The 14,317-nt window shown below is 39.9% G+C and overlaps 1 protein-coding gene across 1 annotated transcript in view; it reads right to left on the bottom strand.

The window, feature by feature from the left end:
• The window catches only part of CCR6 (C-C motif chemokine receptor 6), a 53,526-nt gene that overhangs the window by 37,834 nt on the left and 1,375 nt on the right, over window positions 1–14,317 (bottom strand). The window lies entirely within an intron of this gene.

Here is a 14,317-nt window from a genome sequence, read left to right as displayed (position 1 = left end):
GAGTTTTCAAAAATATCTGGTTGTGCTTAGGGATTCCTATTTCTACATGCTGACCACCACAGGAATATAAGTGCTTGTTAAAAGGAAGTGGTTTTCTTGATGTTAGCCCAGGCCACCGTCTCTTAGCAGCTAGGACATCGGTTTACTCCTGTTTGACTCTGGCCTGTCCTGACTAGGCTCAGAAATCAGTGACACAGCATCTCCTACCCCAGGGGACACTGCCCCTCACTACTCGGGGCCGCGGGTTAGCAGGAGGCCTTACCTGAGGGACAGCTGCCGTAGCATCACGCTTTTCAGGATGGACCCAGAAAGTTCAACTTTTTAACCAACTCCCTCACGTGATTCTGACATTAGTTAAATTTGAGAACCACTGAATTAAATGATAAGAAGGGGTTTTTTTTCCTTCTTAATAAGTCTCAGATTGACCTCATGCTGGCTATACTTTTTCATGTATGACAATGTTTGTTGATACCAGCAATTGATCTGAAATTACTAGTACCTTAGTAGTTTACATTTACAACACTCACTTCAGCATCTCCCTCCCAATCCCTGTGTAATTATTTCCATGCATTTTGATCTATATATGTTATAAACCTCATTTATTATTTTTGCTAGTCAACAATCTTTTAAAGAATTAATTAAAAGAAAAATATTTTAAATATCTACATTATTTTTACTATTTCTGATGCTCTTCATTTCTCTGTGTAGATACAAATTTCCACCTGGTGTAATTTTTCCATAGCCTGAAGAATTTTCATCAACATTTCATGTACCACAGGTCTGTTAACATTTCAATTTTTTTTTGTTTGAAAAGTTTTATTTTTTACCATCCATTCGAGAAAATATTTTTACTGGGTATAAAATGCTGGGTTAATAGATTTTTTTTTTCCTATCAGTACTTTAAGGTTATCACTATTATCTTCTAGATTGCATATCTGATATGAAATCTATTGTAATTGTCTTTCTTCTTCTGTATGCAGTTTTTCCCTTCTCTGGATGCTTTCTATATTTTTCCTTCATCTTGACTTCTAACATCTAGTTATGATATGCCTAGGTGGGGTTTTTTTTGTTTATTTTTTGTTTTGTTTTTTAATTTATTTATGCTGTTGAGGTTCTCTGTGCTTCACAGATCTGAAATTTGTCATCTTGCATTATTTTTGGAAATTTCTTGGCCATTATTTATTTAAATATGTCTTATGCTCTCTTCTCTCTTATTCTTGGACTCCAATTGCCTGTATGTTATACTGTCCCACAGCTCTCAGATATTCTGTTAATTTATCACTCCTTTATTCTTGTGTATCACTTCATATGATTTTTAGTGGCCTGTCTTCAAACTCACTGATCTGTCTTCACCTGAGACTAGTCTAGTGATAAGCCTGCCAAAGGAATTCTTTGTTTTATATCATTTTTTCTTTTTAGCATTCTAATTTTCTCTTTCACAGTTTCCACCTCTTTGTTGAAATTTCCCATCTGTTCATGCATGTTCTATACCTTTTCCTCTAGACCCCTTAACATATTTATCATGGTTATTTTGAGGTCCCTGAGTTCTAGTGTCTGGGTCATCTCTCATTCTGATTGTGTTGATTGCATTACCTGTTGGCAATGAATTGGTTTTGTTTTTCTTTGCTATTTAAGTGTCAATTTTTGACTACAGAAAATCATGCATAAGTAGTAGAGACTGAAGGAAGTAATTTTTACACCCGTAAAAAAAAATCTCTTTTATGTGCAGTGTGAGGGGCAAGGTGGTTGTGATCTAATCAGGAGCTGAGCTGGGTTTGAGTTCTGTTTTAAGTCATTCCCTTCAATGCAATGCACTGCAGGCCTCAAAACCCTCCAGTGATATAGGCTGTGTCAGCTTGCAAGGGGCTGAAGTGCTGGAGCGTTCCCCAGTGATCCTGCTCCATCTTCCATTGGTGCTCAACTCCTGGTGGTGGAAGGAGGGATTTTCTGTCACTCTGCATCTTGGGAAAACCCTGTGAATCTGGGTCCTGCTCTTCCTTCCCAGGGAAGCCGAACTCAGCCCTCAGTATGTGGGGTTGGTCTCAGGTATGAGAAAGTCTCCTGCCCCTACCCCTGCAGCACTGGATCTTTGCATTTGCCCTGGGATGAGAATCTGGATTGCTCTCCTCTCAGTAGCTCCAGGCTTTTACTTACTGGAAGAAAAGGATAATGGGGACAAGACAGAGTGTTGTGTCTGTTCCCTGGGAGCCACTGGTGGCCTCATGCAAGCTGTTCCCCCACAGGGGCTTTTTCCGGGCTCCTGCCCCACCCACAGACTCTTGGGGAGACCTGCAGACATGATCACGCAAGCAAGAACAACTTCCTACGCCCCAAACCTCCTGCTGTTTGAACCTGACCTGCCAGTCCATTTTTGGACTTCTTTTCTCTTACCCAAGGTATGGCAGCCCCTTTCTCCCTTCCCTGCCAAGTTTGCCAAAGTTCATGTGTCTGATCTCTCCACAAAGGGGCTTTCCTTTTCCTCTCCTTGGAAGTCAGCTCACGTGGTTGTCTCACACCCAAAGCTCTCTGAAGGGCTTGAGAAAAGCTGTGATTTTGTAGATGACCTGGAATCACCCCCTTTGCATGATAAGCTCACTTTGTGAGAATGTGCCCAGTTCCTGTCTCGGGGGCAGGGTAAAACCCAGAAGGGCCACCCCAGGCTGAGGAGATGCACCAGGACCAAGGCTCAGTGGGGCTGGGAAGGCTTGGAGTCACCCGGCTGGGTCCCAGGAGGGCAGAAGGTGGGCCCAGGGACGGGCTCTCAAGTGCAGGGATCCTGAGTACATCTCCAGGGTAGAGTCTGAATCAAAAGGGCAGAGTTGCAATTCCAGGAAATGGCCTGAGGACAGCCTGGGCTGGGAAGCTCCCTCTTGGTGGCGGATAAGGCACTTTCCTTGGCTGACTTAGAACCACCCAAGAGCTTGATACCAAACTGGGAAAGAGTCAGGGTGGCCAGACCAGAAGAGGCTGCAGATGCGTGTAAGCACCAGAGACAAGAGAACTTCCAAACAGGGGAGGCTGTCAGGTCCTCTGTCCCAGGCTGGCCTGTGTCACCTTGTCGCCCATGGCATGGGAGCTCCACTTGTGGTTACTGGAGACCAAAGTGTGGAAAAAAATAGATTCTTACCAGAAATGTAAGCTTCAGGGATTGCCATGCCATCCTCACGCATTAGCTGTGTAATTGCCTGTTTTTGAGTAAGAACATCAGAAAAGTGCCATTTCTAATTCTGAAGGGAGGGCAAAGTCGTTCTCTAAGTTGGCGCTTCTTAGACTTTGATGAGCGCGCGAATCCCCTGAAATCAATGAATTCACGGATTCTGACACCATCGCCTCGTGGGGCCCCCCTGCCAGGCAGCGAGGTTCTGGGGAGCAGACGAGCGCGGGATCCGGGAGCCGCTGAGCACGCCCGGAGGGTCCGCGGCGACCACCATGCCCCCCGAGAGCGGCGGCAGTGATCAGAAACCCCCACGCTCCCCAGAGGGACGCCTCACCTGGGGATCCGAAGCTGAGGCTTCCGCAGAGGGCCTTGGTGGGTGGGGGGGCTCTGGAACGCCGCCGGGTCTCCGAGGCAGATCTAGGGCGCGAAGGTCCCCGGCCGCCCTGCGCAACGGCCTGGCAGCGATGGCAGTCCTGGCGATAGGGTAAATGGCCCCTGGTACACGGCAGCTTCTGTTCTTCCTCTCCCCGGGGCCTCCCCACCAGCAACAGGCCTTGTCTTGTCTACAGTCCTAGGAGGACAGCATTCACTCCTTCACCATCGTGGAGGCTATAGGAAAGAACGAGTTCCCTTTTTCCGAGTTGCTAATATTTTGTTTACCATGAATGGATGCTGAATTTTATCAAATGCTTTTTCCATATCAATTGACATGATCACATAGTGTTTTTCAAATATTAACATGTTGGATTATATTGACTGTTTTTCAAATATTGAACCACCCTGACATTCCCCTGATAAACCCAATTTAGTCATCATGTATTATTAATTTTATCTACTGCAGGATTCAATTTGCTGATATTTTACGAATATTTTTATATCTATGTTTATGAAGAATATTGGTGTGTTTCCTTGTATTGTCTTTGTCTGGCTTGGGTATCAGGGTGATGCTGGCCTCTTTATAAAGTGTTTGGAAGTGTTTGAAGTTTGAAGTATCAATAAATTTGCCCATTTATATGTTGTGAATTTTATGTATCCTCTTTTTCCTTGCTAGAACTTACCGAATTTCATTGATATTTTCAAAGAATAAGCTTTTGGTTTATTTGATTCTCTATGTTGTTTTGCTTTCAATTCCATTGATTTTGACCTCATCATCTTTGCATTTATTTTTCTCTTCTTTTTATAGTTAAAGGTAGAAGCTTAGTTGATTTGAGCCTCTCATTTATAAGTTCTGAATGCTGTATATTTTCTTCTAAGTACTGCTTTATTATTGCTTTCTAAACACCCATACATTTTGATACATTGTATTTTCATTTTCATTCAGTTCAATTTATTTGATAACATCTCTTGAGATTTCCTCTTTAATCCACAGATTACAGGAATGTAGTAATTCCAAAAGTTGAGTTTCTTATGAAATCCCAAGAGTATTATCTTGTGATAATATAAACATCTTTTATTAATTTCTAAATGAACACCATTATGATCAGAAATATATTCATAGCATTTCAGTTCTATGAAGTTCATTGAGAGTTTTTAATAATTTAAGATACAGTATATTTACGTGCTATTCTGTGTGTACCTAAAGAGAATGTTTACTCTGCTATTGCTGGGTGGAGTATTTTACAAGGGCAAGTGAGATCCAATTGAATCATGATGTTGTTTGCTTCTACATTTTTACTGGTTTTCTGTCAATGAGCTCAATCAGTTACTAAGGAGTGCTGAAACTCCAGTGTGGATTTGTGTTTTACTTGTTTCAGTTTACTCAGGTTTTGTTTTGTATACTTTGAAGCTGTGTTGTGAGGTATCCTCTTGGTGACCTGACACTTTTATTACTCCTTTATATCCCTCTTTATCTCTGGTAATTATCTTTACTCTGAAGTCTATTTTGTTTGATATAGCCACCTCAGCTTTCTTTCGATTCATGTGTACATAGTATTTCTTTTTCCATGCTTTTCCTTTTGTATTCTCTTTTTTGTTGGGGGGGTGTTAAAAATAGCTTTATTATTAAGAAGTAACTCACATACTGTACAATTCATCTATTTAAAGTATACAGTTCAGTGGGTTCTTAGGATATGTGTACACTCAGCACCACAGCAACTTTAGAAAAGAAACTCCATGTCCTTTAGCACTCAGCATCTCATCCCCATTCTGCCCAGCACCCACCAATCTGGTTTCTGTCTCCGTAAATTTACCTATTCTGGACTTTCATATGAATGGAATCATATAGTATGTGGACTTTGTGAATGCCATTTTCATTTAGCCTATGTTTTGCAGTTTCATGCAAGTTATATCAGTACTTCATTCCTTTTTTTTTGCCAAGTAATATTCTATTATATGGATATACTATATTTATTTATTCATTTCTCCACTGACAGACATTTGGGTGTTTCCACCTTTTGGTTGCTATGAATAATGCTTCTGTAATCATTCACATACAGGTTGTTGTGAGGACATAAGTTTTCACTTCTCTTGGGTACATATCCAGGGGTGGAATTGCTGGGTCATATGGTGACTGTGTTGAATCATTTGAATAACTTCCAGACTGTTTTCCAAAGCAATGGCACGATTTTACATTCCCACTGGCAGGGTATGAGGGTTCCAATTTCTCCACATACTCACCAACATTTGCTGTATCTGAGGTTTTCTAGCCTTCCTAGGATGAGAAGTGGTATCATTGAGGTTTTGATTTGCAGTTCCCTGGGTTATTGATGCCATGCATCTTTTCATGTGCTTACTAGATATTTGTGTATCTTCCAAGAAAGCTATTTATGTCCTCTGCCATCTTTTAATTAGGTTATTTGGGTATTTATTATTGAACTTTTAAGAACTTTATATTTTCTAGATACAAGTCCTTTATCAGATACATGATTTGCAAATATTTTCTCCTATTTCGTGGGTCATCTTTTCATTTTCTTGAAGGTGCCCTTTGAAGAACAAAACTTCTAAAATAAAATAAAGCCCAATTTATCTATTTTTTCTTTTGTTCCTCCTGCTTTTGATACAAAATCTAAGAATACTTTGCCAAATCCAAGATCAGAAAGACTTACTCCTACAAATTCTTCTAAGAGTCTTTGTTTTAGGCCTGACAGTTTGGTTTCTGATCCATTTTGAGCTATTTTTGTATGTGGTAGAAGGTAAGAGTTGAACTTGATTCTTTTGCATGTGGCCATTTATTTGTTCCAGCACCATTTGTTGAAAAGACTATTTCCCCCAGTGAGTGTTCTTGGCATCCTTGCCAAAAGTCACCTGGTCATTCATATATGGGTTTACTTCCGGACTTTCAGTTCTATTCCATTGACCTATATGTCTGCTCTTATGGCAGTACCACACTATCTGGATCGCCACTGCATTGAGTAAGTTTTAAAATCAGGAATAATGAGAACTCCCTTGTTCTTTTTCAAGATTATTCTGTCTATTCTGAATCTCTTATAATTTTATATTCATAACTTCAGAATTAGCTTATCAATTGCTATAAAAAATCAGATAAGATTCTGATAGGGATTGTGTTAAATTTATAGAAAAATTTGAAAGTATTCCCAGCTTAACAAAGTTAAGTCTTCTATTCCATAAATATGGGATATATTTCCTTTTATTTAGATGTTTAATTTCTTTCAACGTGTTTTGCAGTTTCAGAGTATAAGTTTTGTATTTCTTTAATTTTATTCTTTTTGATGCTATTGTATATGGAATAATTTTAATTTCATTTTCAGATTATTCATTGCAATTGTGCAAAAATATAATTGATTTTCATATATGAAACTTGTATCCTGCAATCTTGTTGAACTTATTTGTTCTAGTAATTTTTTAATGGCTTCTTGAGATTTTTCTTTACACAAGACTGTGTTATCTGCAAATTTAGTTTTTCCTCCTTTTCAGTCAGGATGCTTTTATTTTTCTTGCCTAATGATGCTGGCTAGAACCTCTAGCTCATATTGAGTTCAAATGCAGCATGGTCATCTTTGTCTTGTTCCTGATTTTTAGAGGAAAAGCATTCAGTCTTACACAATTAAGGATGGTTTAGCATTGGGCTTTTCATAGGTACTTTTAGGTTGAGGAAATTCCCTTATGCTCCTACTTTGTTGAGTGTTTTTACCATAAGATGGGGATGGATTTTGCCAAATATTTTTTGAACATCTTTTGAGAGAATCATGTGACTTTGTATTTATTCTATTGCTATAATGTATACTTTAATTGACTTTCAGATTGAACCAACTCTGTATTCCTGTGATAAATCCCACTTGGTCATGGTGGATAATTCCTTTTATATGTTGTTGGATTTGGTTTGCGAGTATTTTGTTGAGTATTTCTGCATCCATATTCTTAAGAGATGTTGGTCTGTAGTTGTCACATCTTGTGAGATCTTTGATTTTTGGTATCAGTATAACTGGCCTCATAAAGTGAGTTGGAAAGTGTTTCCTCCTCTTCTCTCTTTTGGAAGAGACTGTGGAGAACTGATATTAATTTCTTAAAAATTTTTGATAGAATTCAGTAGTGAAGTCATCTGGAACTGGAATTTCCTTTGTGGGTAGTTTTTTATTATAATGATTAATTCAATCTCTTCATTTGTGGTAGGTCTAATCAGATTTTCTATTTTTTCTTGAGTTGGTTTTGGTAGTTTGTCTTTCTAGGAATTTTCCCATTTCATCAAAGTTATCTAATTTGTTGGCATACAATTGTTTGTAATATTCTTTTACAATCTTTTTTGTTTCTGTAAATTCAGAAGTAACATCTTACATTTCTGATGGTAGTGATTTGATTCTTCTTTTTTTCTTGGTCAATCTAGCTAACAGTTTGTTGATTTTGTTGATATTTTTCCAAGGACCAGTTTTTGGTTTCATTGATATTCTATATTTTCTATTCCCTATTTCATGAATCTCCTCTCAGGTCTTTAAGATTTTCATCTTTATACTTGCTTTAGAGTTACTTTGCTCTTTACTTTGCTTTAGAGTTGCTTTGTTTCCAGTATCTTAAGATGAAAGTTAGGCTACTGATCTGAGATTCATTTACAACTATAAATTTCTTTCTAAGCTTGTTAGCTTTACCCAGTAAGATTTGGTATGTTGTATTTTCACTTTCACCCATATCATGGTACTTTCTGATCTCTGTTTTTAGTTTTTCTTTCATCTATTGGTTATTTATTTAGTACTGTGATTTTAAATTTCTACATATTTTTTAGTTTCCCCACTTTTCCTGCTACTGATTTCTAATATCATTCCAAAATGGCTGGAGTATATACTTTGTATTATTTCTAGACTTTCAAATTTATTGAAGGTTGATTTTGGCTTATCATATGGTCTCTTCTGGAAAACGTTTACTGCCCTTGAGATAAATATGTACTCTTTTGTTGGGTGTAGTGTTCTGTAGGTGTCTGCTAGGTCTAGTTGGCTTATAGTCATGTGCAAAGGCTTCTGTTTCCTTGTTGATCTTTTTTCTAGTTGTTTTATCAATTATTGAAAATGGGCTAGTGAAGTTTCCAACTCTTCCTGTTGGATTGTTTATTTCTCCCTTCATTTCTGCCAGTTCTGCTCTGTAAAAAAGCTAAAGACATACGGCATAGCTTTTACTTTTATTTATTCTTATCTAAGTGAGTTTCCAATGAGAAGCTAGCCCACCATATATGTCATCAACACTAAGACAGCATAGAGTCAGGTTCTCTCTCTTTTTAAATCTGACAATTTCTGTCTTTTGATTAGTGTGTTTAGAACATTTCCATTATAGAAGTATAGACATATTTGCTTTCAGGCTTATTGTGTGTTTTTTTTTTTTCTGCTTCCTGTTTCTCATTCATCTCTCTTCTTTTCTGCTTTCCAGCAGACTTTTTTTGAACATTTTATGATATTCTATTGCTGCTTATCTGTTGTGTGTTTAAGTATATCTCTTTGAAAAGATTTTTTTAGTGGTTGCTGGAGTGATTGCACTACACATAATTAAACTTTAATGTCCACTTAGAATACATATTTTACCACTTCAGGTTGAATGGAGAAACCAAATCATAATATATGACCCTTTACTTCATGCCCTTATATCACATCAATATACATTATACACACTGAAAACTTGAACAATGTGATAATTTTTGTTTCTGATTATCAAGAACATTTTTAAAACACAAGAGAAGATTAGTCTGTTATAGTTACTTACAGAACCACCATTTCTGATGTATTCCTTCATTCCTGGTATTTCAAGTTTTTCCCTCCAGTATAATACTTCTTTCATCTGAAAAACTTCCTTTAGCCTAAAGTCTCTTAGGATCTACTACCAATGGATTTTGTTTTCCTTCATTTCAGAGTATCTTTATTGTACCTTTATTCCTGAAGGACATTGTCACTGGATATAGAATTCTTGGTTGAGGGGTCTTTTGCTTCAGCACTTTCTTCTGACTTTTATGGTATCTAGTGAGAAATATGTATTAATTTGAATCTGTGTTCCTCTATAAATAGTGCATTGTTTTACTCTGCTTTCAAGATCTTTTTGTTCCTGTTTTCAGTAATTTGGTTATGATGTGTGTAGACATGGATTTCTTTTAGGTTTATCCTGTTTGGAAGTTGCTGAGGTTCTTGAATCTGTAGATTATATGTTTTGCCATACTTGTAAAGGTTTTAGCCATTATTTCAATTTTTTTTTCTTCCTCTTAAAACCTGTTTTTCCATAGTGGCTGCATCAACTTATATTCCCACAATGTAAATGGATTCCCTTTGCTCCACATCCTTGTCAACACTTGTTATTTCTTGTCTTTTGTATAGTGGTCACTCTGGTGTGACGTGATATCTCACTGTAGTTTTGATTTGCATTTCCCTGGTGATTAATGATGTGGAGCATCCTTTTTTGTACCTATTGGCCATCTGTCTGTCTTCTTTGGAAAAATATCTATTCAGATCTTCTGCCTGTTTTTTAATTAGATTGTTTGTTTTGCTATTGAGTTGTATGAGTTCTTTATATATTTTGGATATGTAGCCCCTTGTCAGATACATTATTTGCAAATATTTCCCCTCATTCAGTAAATCACCTTTTCATTTTGTTAGAGGTTTCCTCTGCTGCATGGAAGCAAATGTTTTTTTCTGTAGTCATTCTTTCTCATCTCTTTCTGGAATTCCAATGATACAAATGTTAGCCCTTTGGGGGTTGTTTTTTGTTTTTCAGGTTTTTTTCTCTCTGTTGTTCAAGTTAGATAATTTTGTTGATTAGTCTTCAAGTTCACTGACTCATTCCTCCATCATCTTGGTTCTGCCAGTGAGTCTTTTACCAACTTTGAATTTTTCAGTTCTGATTTCCACTTAATTCTTGATGTGTTCTGTTCCTTTGCTTCTAATTTCCATCTTTCTGCTCATTTCAAGGAGCATTATTATAGTAGCTACTGTAAAGTCTTAGTCTGATAATTCCATCGTCTATGTCATCCAGTATGTGCAAATGTTGTCTTTTCCTGTGCAAGTTGAGATTTTCATAGTTCTTTGTATGCAGTGTAATTTTGGATTGTATCTGAGATATTTGAATGCTATAAGCTTCTGAATCTTGCCTCAGTTCCATGAAGCATGTTATTGTTTTTTTACAAGGCAATCTATACAGTGTGTTCCAGCTCCAAGTTCCTACAAGCCTTCCATGGGCTTTCCAGAGCTGGATCCATTTTCAAAGCCTCTGCTCTGCTCTTTAGATCTGTCCTGTGAATATGGCCTCCAGGGGCTGATCAGGCTCAGGGAGTAACTTACCCTGTAGCTGAGCCCTCAAAGCCTAGGGAATGTGGTGTAGGGTCAGACTCATGCATGCACAGCTCAGGTCTGCCCAAGGTTCATCAACACTGTTATGGGGTCACTTTTCTGGCTTCCTGCCCCTTTGCAAGCCGCTAGCATTTTCTGCCTCCTGGCAGCCGGCTCTGTCTTTGATCACCCACATCAGCACTCTCCCCCTTTGATGGCGCCTGCATCCAGAGCTAAGCTGCAGAAGCAGAAACTGAGACGAAGTCTCCCACAGGCTTGTCCCGCCCCTTGGAGCCTCGTCTCCTCCCAGTAGAGAGGCGGCTTCTCCCCCAGCCCCCACCCCTCCCACAGAGCAGAGGCGGCTGTGAGCCTCTGCCGCTGCTGAGGGGCTGGGCACAGACAAGTGGGGGCCACCTGCCCCTCTGACTCCTGGGTGTCCCACGTCCCAGGCTCTGAGCCAGAACCAGACGGTTTCTATTCAGTCACTAAACCACACCTTTCCTCGCATCTGATACCTTTTGACTGAAGATTAGAGAATTAACACCTGGGTCACAATGACCTTTTTGTTTTTAAATTGAGATTATTTTTCCCTTTTGAAAACACGTAACACTGTAACACTAGATATGTTAACTTAAAATCCCAATTCAAATCCATTACCCTAACCCAACAATTTTCACTTTGCCATCCCATCATTCTTAAAACACACAAAATTACTCTTCAAATTTATCTTAGTTTTTCTTCAAAATTATCGAATGCCTTTTAGATGCTAGGCACTGGACCACACTGGAAATATGAAGATCAACAAGATAAATATCCCTTATCCCCTGTCATTGTGGGGTTTATTATTGAGGAGAGAAATGGACAGAAAGACCCAGTGATTTTTAATGGTGGCAAGGGTTTTAAAAGAAACAAGCAGGGTGGTGAAATAGAAGAAAATAGGTAGTCTGGGTGTATCTGTGACCTAACACTCTAGAAATTTATTTCTCATTCATAAAAATCCAATCATCTATCAGCTTTCAGGGGTAGGGCAAGTGTCTCCACTGGATATCCTGGGGCCCGGGCTCCCCCGTCCTCGGCAGCCTCTGCAGGGCAACTCCAAAGGTCGCAACCAAGGGAACAGCTGGAAAATGGTAGTGTTCGGATGCCTAACGCAGTGTTTTTTCTGCTGCCCCTGGCAAGAACTGAGGGACTAACAGTAACTGACATTAGGATGATCCTCAGAGTGAAAACCCTAAATCATTAAAGAAAGAACAGGCATTCCTTACAGTGATCAGTTTGCATTTTAAGTAGGTTTTCAATCTTTTCACTTGGGAAATGAAGTTCACAAATCTCTCATTTCGAGAGAAAGTTCAGTTAATGGGTGCAACTCTGAGCCTGAGTAGTCATACTGACAAGGGTTTTGGCGTGTGCGAGCGTGGCTGAATAGAGGATGGTGGACAAGGACGTCCACAGTAGGGTTGCTATTACATAACAGAACACACTCTGAGCATACACATTATTTCTGAAACCACAGAAGCCAAACCACAGTGGAAAATTCAGCTACACTGGGGAGAGAGCAAGATAATCTGCAAAGCCTCCTATTCGGTGTGCATTCTACAGGGGCCTAAATGTTAATGCTTCTTAAAGCCCACAGGGTTGAGGAGGAGTGAGTCTCTATGCAGGCAAAGCAAAGATATTATGCAGGTTAGAATTGAGGACAGATGGCATATTAAACAGTGCCATGACACCAGACAAGTCAGGGATCCTGGCAGTTAGGCCTTGGGAAAGTTTGCCTCTGTGGTTCTGCATTCAATCTCACAGACTTCCACCATTAGTGAGATATTTGAAATGCTTCACAGGACTTAAGATTTCACTTTTTCAGTACATAAATAAACCCTGACAACTATGAAGACCTTCAACTCATTTCTTTGACATCACTGAGGGAGTAGGCATTGCCTACAGACATAACCCAATCAGCGTGTATCCAAACATCCCACTGACCTGCACTCGGATCCAGCATCCTCAGAGCTGGGCTGGGGACACCTGCTGGATTGGACACCCCGAAGCAAGTACCTCACAAGATGAGATTATTTTGTCCACACCGCTGCAGCTGGGAATATTTCCTCCCAGGAAGCTTCTGTGACTGACCCAGTGGTAAGGGGCCCGTGAGCAGAGGCTGAGGTCGGGACCGTGGGGCTCGTGGCAGTCCTGTCGGTCGGGAGCCCCACCTGGTGGGAGCAGCCCATGTGAGCAGCACAGCACAGCTCACCTTTCTCTTTCCGGTTGGTCACCGCGGATTCGGGGTGGTCCACGGTACCGGCGCTGCCTGGAGGCTCTCCTCCGTCCTGTCCTTGCACCCTGCCCACCGGTATGGTTCTCGCTCTAAGAAGAATCTGTCCGTGCCCCAGAAAGCCCGTTGTCTTCTTCCAGGACAAATGTGGACACTGAAAATTTACCAAGGCCATGTCCATTTCTGGCCTCACCACCATCAGAATCAATTCTAGGCTATTATACCTATTTCAACCAAAACGTTTATGCAATTCCTATTAGGTCCGTATGAAGTGAGTGATGCCTGATTCTCCATCACCTGCGTCTGAACTTCATCCCAGCTGTTAGCACACAGATGCCCTACGATCGGCCCAAGTCCCAACTTTGCAACCTTACACACCCTTCTCTGTAAAATGGGAGTACCTCCCACCGGGCTGCTGGGAGCATGAAGCAGAGTGACGTTCATCATGGAAATACGGACACAGCCATAACTGAAACCAAGGTTTTATGGAAATTACTTTCTCATGGAGAACACTCTACAAACTGTAAAAGTTCTAATCATAGCTTGCTTTTGCCTATTATTATGAATGATAATTATGGTATTAACAGTGCCCAATGCAAATCATCTTTAAAAAGGCATGGTAGCAACAAATGAAAATACTTTCCTTAAATTTCTCTGATTCGTACTAACAGTCTTGTGGCTAAGAGACCCTTCGGAGGGGTCTTTGTACGTGTGAAACATGATGCAGGTGGCTGCTCCGTGACGCGGGGCAAAGGCAGTGCAGGGAGAAGGATGGTCTCCTTCATAGGCTGGTGCTGCATCTGGACACCCGTTAAAAATAAACCTAGACACAGACCTTTGGCTTTCCCTAAAAATTAACTAGAAACATAGCATAGAGCCAATGTAAAGCACAAAACTACAAAAGATCTAGAAAAAAAACTGAGAAGACTTTAGGTGACCTTTGGGTTTGGTCAAGTTTCCGGATATGCCACCAGAAGCCCAATCCATGGAAGGCAGATTTGATTCAAAATTTGAAACGTCTTCTCTTGAGGAAGACTGATGATGAAATGACAAGCCACAGACTGGGAGGAAATACTTGCGAAATACACATCTGATGAAGACTTGTATCCAAATATGTTCAGTCTGGTCACCCAGGGCCATTTCTGTAAGGATTCACGGTGATTTCCTGCAATGGAAGTACCCTCCTGTGGTAAACACTGAGTT

This window comes from Manis javanica, chromosome 13 (genome assembly GCF_040802235.1).
Source record: "Manis javanica isolate MJ-LG chromosome 13, MJ_LKY, whole genome shotgun sequence".
NCBI lineage: Eukaryota > Metazoa > Chordata > Mammalia > Pholidota > Manidae > Manis > Manis javanica.
This window is presented reverse-complemented; position numbering and strand designations above follow the sequence as displayed.